The following is a 6,000-nucleotide window of genomic DNA, read 5'->3' on the forward strand; positions in this document are numbered from 1 at the left end:
GATTCCAGGGATGAAGAACTGTAGCTACGAGGATAAATTGGAGAGGTTGGGACTCTTTTCCTTGGAGGAAAGAAGGCTGAGAGGAGTCTTGATAGAGGTATTCAAGATCTTGCGGGGTAAATAGTGAGAAACCGTTCTCACTCAAGAGAGCATCAAGAACTAGAGGGCACAGATTTAAAATAATTGGCAAAAGGAGTAAAAGTGACGTGAGGAAAATTTTTTTCACCCAAAGGGTGGTTGGAGTCTGGAACAAACCATGAGAGGGTGGTGGAGGCTGCTTTGATCAAGGTATTCAAAAGGGAATTGGATTGCACTCTCGAAAGTGTGTGCAGGGTTACAGGGATGTGGAACTAGGTAGAATGCTCTTTTAGAGAGCCAATGCAAACTCGATGGGCTGAATGGCCTCCTTCTGCACTGTAAAGATTCTGTCCTAGTCTAAAATGGGAGGCCCCTTCTTTTTAAACCATGTCTGTTGGTTCTAGATTCCCCGAGGGGAAACATTCTCCCAGCATCTCCCCTGTCAAGTCCCCTCAGAATCTTATATGTTTTAATAAGATCACGTCTCATTCTTCCAAAATCCAATGAGTATAGGACCAACCTGCTCAACCTTCCCTCAAAAGACAACTCCTTCATCCCAGAAATTAGCCAAGTGAACCTTCTCTGAACTGCTTCCAATGCAAGTATATCCCTTAAGTAGCCTCACTTTTTCCCCACGATAGTGCATTTACCAAATATTTGCCCACTCTCTCAACTGATTTACATCCCTTTGCAGACTTTGTATCCTCCTCACAACTTGCTTACCGAACCATCTTTGTATTGTCAGCAAATATGGCGACAACACAACCAGTTCCTTCTGCCAAGTCAGGAATATGGATTGTAAAGGAATATGGATTGTAAATAGTTGAGGTCCCAGCACTGATCCCTGCAGCACTCCACTAGTTTGTTTGTCAACCTGAAAATGACCCATTTATCCCAACTCTTTTTCACGTTTGTTGGCCAATCCTCTATCTATGCAAATAAAAAGCACCCCCATCACCATCTTGGCTGTGGCACCTAATCTTTGCTGCACTGTCCATCGCCTTTCAATTTGATAGCATCCTTAATTTCGTCAGCCACGGATGGTGAGTCCTTCTTCATGCAATATATCTTTGTAGAGTGAGGAAATATTCCCCCTAAATATCTGCCACTGCTTATCTACCGTCTTACCTTTGAACCTCCTTTCCATTTTAGCCAACTCTCTCTTCACATCCTTGCAAACTGCCTTTGATTTAACTTGAAGACTCTGGCTTCAAACCCACGTTTCTCACTCTCAAACACAACGCGAAATTCCATCACGTTCAGATCCTGCTTACCTGGCGAACTCTTCACTACGGGGGTCATTCATTAACCCCAGCCCATGACACACGGCCAGCTCTAAAACAGCCTTTCTCTGGAGGAAGTCCAGAACACATTGTTTCGAAGAAACTGTCCTGAACACGCTCCACGAGCTCATCCTCCCGGCTACCCCTGCCAATTTCATTCGTCCAATCTACTAAAATCTCCTGTGACCGGTGAGCACCTTTCTGACCAGCCCCATGGCTTTTTCGTGTATACTGTCCTCCAGTGTAGGTGTCAGGGGAGATGGGGGGGGGGGTACTCGCACCAGTGACTTCCTTTCCTTTGTTATGCCTTACCTCCACCCAGTCTGATTCTCCATCCAGGGATGTTGAGGAGGAGATTGAGAATATGATGAAATAACAGGGGATGCAGGTTGTGGGGGGAAATTCCTCAGGGCGAGAACCAGGTCAAATACATCAGGTTAAGTGAAGTGTAGAAGGGAATTGAGCCTGGCGGGTATGAGGATAAAGGGTGGTTAATACAAGAGTCTCTGGAGACAGTAAACGGTTAATAAGATGGAGATGGGAGGGGGGATTGGGGACAAAGGAGGGGATCCGGGATTGAGGGTGTTTCCTGAGGGAGAGGCAGCAGGTGTTGGGGGGACGAGTGATGCTGTGGAAGGGGCCATTGTGTAGATGCTGTGACCCGGGGAGGGCGGCTGGCGGCCTCTTTCGGCTCTGGGCTCCGAGGGTGGAAGGCCCCGGGCCTGAGGCCGCGGTCTCCCCCGCTTCCCGCGCTCTTTCCCCGGGTGCGGGTCTGCGGCGAGAGGCCGAGGCTTCCAGGGGCCTCTGCTTCCCACCCCCACACCCCCACTCCCTGGTTCGGAGCGAAGCCTCGTTCGTTCGTTCCTCCCTCCGGCTCTGGCCTGCGGGGGCGGCCCTCCCCCCACGAGGCCGCGGGGCCTGAGCCGGGACACCTACCCGTAGCCGATCCGCCGCCTCGCTCGCCGCCCGCTCCCGCTGGAGGACTCTGCCAAGGCCGAGGAGTGTGCGCTGCGCCAAGCGGAACCTGTCGCCGCAGCGCCTCCCTCCGGCCCGGAGGTCCAGACATACTTGGTCCTCCTCCAGCACCCCCACCTGGCGGCGCCTGGCGGTATTGCAGGGGGGGTCAGGGCAATAAGACAGACAACAACTCATTCAGAACGCAAACGACACAGGTCAAATCAAAAAGAAACACATACAAATTTTTATAAATAACACAAAGTAATAACTACAGTGCTGTAACTAACACATAAGTGCTCACAAAGATATTATTAACACTTAACATTCCCATTGCAATTCATTTGAGCAGCAAAGAACCTCATCGATTTCACCAACAGTTTGCAACAATATTAGTGTCTTCATATGATGATGAACAGTCTGATCCCCTTGTGCTTTATCCCGGAACTCTGCATCCACTGCTTTTCACTCTGACACCAAAATGCAGCCTTCCTGCACACCACTTCATCTGGACAAAGACCACAACACAGATAAGAGAGTCATGGAACAAAAACAAAAATAGCTGGAAAAACTCAGCAGGTCTGGCAGCATCTGCGGAGAGGAACACAGTTAATGTTTCAAGTCCGTATGACTCTTCAACAGAACTAAAAAGAAATGGAAATGAGATGAAATATAAGCTGGTAGAGAGGGGTGGGACAGGTAGAGCTGGATAGAGGGCCAGTGATAGGTGGAGGCAAAGAAGAGATTGCCAAAGATGTCATAGACAAAAGGACAAAGGGGTGTTGACAGTGGTGATATTAGCTGAGGAATGTGCTAATGGTGACATTAAGGGTAGAAAGCAGGACGAGCAAGGTACAGATAGCCCTAGTGGGGGTGGGGGGAAGGGATCCAATAGGCTAAAAGGTAAAGATAAAGCAATGGATGGAAATACATTTTAAAAATAATAATAGAAATAGGTGGGAAAAGAAAAAAATATATATAAAAAATATATATAATAATTATGATAAAAAAGGGGGTGATGATGGAGGAGAGAGTTCATGATCTAAAGTTATTGAACTCATTGATAAAAGCAAAGAACTGCGGATGCTGGAAATCCAAAACAAAAACAAAAATACCTGGAAAAACTCAGCAGGTCTGGCAGCATCGGCGGAGAGGAACACAGTTAACGTTTCGAGTCCTCATGACCCTTCAACCTTCTCCACCGATGCTGCCAGACCTGCTGAGTTTTTCCAGGTATTTTTGTTTTTGTTTTTGTTCAACTCAATGTTAAGTCCGGAAGGCTGTAAAGTGCCTAGTCGGAAGATGAGGTGCTGTTCCTCCAGTTTGCGTTGAGCTTCACTGGAACAATGCAGCAGGCCAAGGACAGACATGTGGGCATGAGAGCAGGGTGGTGTGTTAAAATGGCAAGCGACAGGGAGGTCTGGGTCATGCTTGCGGTCAGACCGAAGGTGTTCCGCAAAGCGGTCACCCAGTCTGCGTTTGGTCTCTCCAATGTAGAGGAAACCGCATTGGGAGCAGCGAATGCAGTAGAATAAATTGAGGGAAGTGCAAGTGAAATGCTGCTTCACTTGAAAGGAGTGTTTGGGCCCTTGGACGGTGAGGAGGGGGGAAGTAAAGGGGCAGAGTTGCACTTCTGCGGTTGCATGGGAAGGTGCCGTGGGAGGGGGATAAGGTGTAGGGGGTGATGGAGGAGTGGACCAGGGTGTCCCGGAGGGAACGATCCCTGCGGAATGCCGCCAGGGGTGGTGAAGGGAAGATGTGTTTGGTGGTGGCATCATGCTGGAGTTGGCGGAAATGGCGGAGGATGATCCTTTGAATGCGGAGGCTGGTGGGGTGATAAGTGAGGACAAGGGGGACCCTATCATGGTTCTGGGAGGGAGAGGAAGGTGTGAGGGCGGATGTGCGGGAGATGGGCCAGACACGGTTGAGGGCCCTGTCAACCACCTTGGGTGGGAAACCTTGGTTAAGGAAGAAGGAAGACATGTCAGAGGAACTGTTTTGGAAAGTGGCATCATCGGGACAGAAGCGAAGACTGAGAGAATGGGATAGAGTCCTTACAGGAAGCGGGGTGTGAGGAGCTGTAGTCGAGGTAGCTGTGGGAGTCGGTAGGCTTGTAATGGATATTTGTTGACAGTCTATCATCAGAAATTGAGACAGAGAGGTCAAGGAAGGGAAGGGAAGTGTCAGAGATGGACCATGTGAAAGTGATGGAGGGGTGGAGATTGGAAGCAAAATTAATAAATTTTTCCAGGTCCCGACGAGAGCATGAAGCAGCACCGAAGTAATCATCGATGTACCGGAGAAAGAGTTGTGGGAGGGGGCCGGAGTAGGACTGGAACAAGGAATGTTCCACATACCCCATAAAGAGACAGGCATAGCTGGGGCCCATGTGGGTACCCATAGCCACACCTTTTATTTGGAGGAAGTGAGAAAAGTTTAAGGAGAAATTGTTCAGTGTGAGAACAAGTTCAGCCAGGCGGAGGAGAGTAGTGGTGGATGGGGATTGTTTGGGCCTCTGTTCGAGGAAGAAGCGGAGAGCCATCAGACCAACCCGGGTGGGGAATGGAGGTGTAGAGGGATTGGACGTCCATGGTGAAGAGGAGGCGGTTGGGGCCAGGGAACTGGAAATTGTTGATATGATGTAGGGTGTCAGATGAATCGCAGATGTAGGTGGGAAGGGACTGGACAAGGGGAGAGAGAAGGGAGTCAAGATAACGAGAAATGAGTTCCGTGGGGCAGAAACAGGCTGACACGATCGGTCTGCTGGGACAGTCCTGTTTGTGGATTTTGGGTAGGAGGTAGAAGCGGGCCGTCCGAGTTTGGGAGACTATCAGGTTGGAAGCTGTGGAAGGAAGATCTCCAGAGGAGATAAGGTCAGTAACAGTCCTGGAAAAAATGGCTTGATGTTCAGTGGTGGGGTCATGGTCCAGGGGGAGGTAGGAGGAAGTGTCTGCGAGTTGACGCTCAGCCTCTGCGAGGTAGAGGTCAGTGCGCCAGACAACAATAGCACCACCCTTGTCAGCAGGTTTGACGACAAAATCAGGGTTGGACCTGAGAGAACAGAGTGCAGCAAGTTCAGAGAGAGACAGGTTAGAGTGGGTGAGAGGAGCAGAGAAACTGAGACAACTGATGTCACGCTGACAGTTCTCAATGAAAAGATCAAGAGCAGGTAAGAGTCCAGAGGGAGGGGTCCAGGTGGAGGGAGAAGAGGATCATGGAGTCATTTATAGTACAGAAGGAGGCCATTTGGTCCATTAAGACCACAAGACGTCGGAGCAGAAGTAGGGCATTCGGCCCATCGAGTCTGCTCCCCCATTCAATGAGATCATGGCTGATCTGATAATCCTCAACTCCACTTTCCTGCCTTTTCCCCATAACCCTCGATTCCCTTACTGATTAAAAATCTGTCTGTCTATCTCAGCCTTGAATATACTTAATGACCCAGCCTCTACAACCCTCTGCGGTGAAGAACTCCACAGATTCACTACCCTCTGAGAGAAGAAATTCCTCCACATCTCTGTTTTAAATAGGTCCACTTACTCTGAGATTATGCCCTCTGGTCCTAGACTCTCCCACAAGGGGAAATAACCTCACAGCACCTACCCTGTCAGAATCTTATATGTTTCAATACGGTCGCCTCTCATTCTTCTAAACTCCAATGAGTACAGACCCAACCTACTCAACC

The 6,000-nt window shown here is 49.4% G+C and overlaps 1 protein-coding gene across 2 annotated transcripts in view; it reads right to left on the reverse strand.

Annotated features, from left to right (window-relative positions):
• Positions 1-2,379, reverse strand: part of LOC144694784 (cell division cycle and apoptosis regulator protein 1-like) — a 49,613-nt gene extending 47,234 nt beyond the window's left edge. For both annotated transcript variants that reach the window (XM_078565373.1, XM_078565371.1), the window contains exon 1: positions 2,298-2,379. The gene's annotated coding sequence lies outside the window, so the exon portion shown is untranslated. The remainder of the gene's footprint in view (positions 1-2,297) is intronic.
• Between the last annotated feature and the right edge of the window lie 3,621 nt (positions 2,380-6,000).

Source organism: Cetorhinus maximus, chromosome 20, assembly GCF_964194155.1.
Source record: "Cetorhinus maximus chromosome 20, sCetMax3.hap1.1, whole genome shotgun sequence".
Lineage (NCBI taxonomy): Eukaryota > Metazoa > Chordata > Chondrichthyes > Lamniformes > Cetorhinidae > Cetorhinus > Cetorhinus maximus.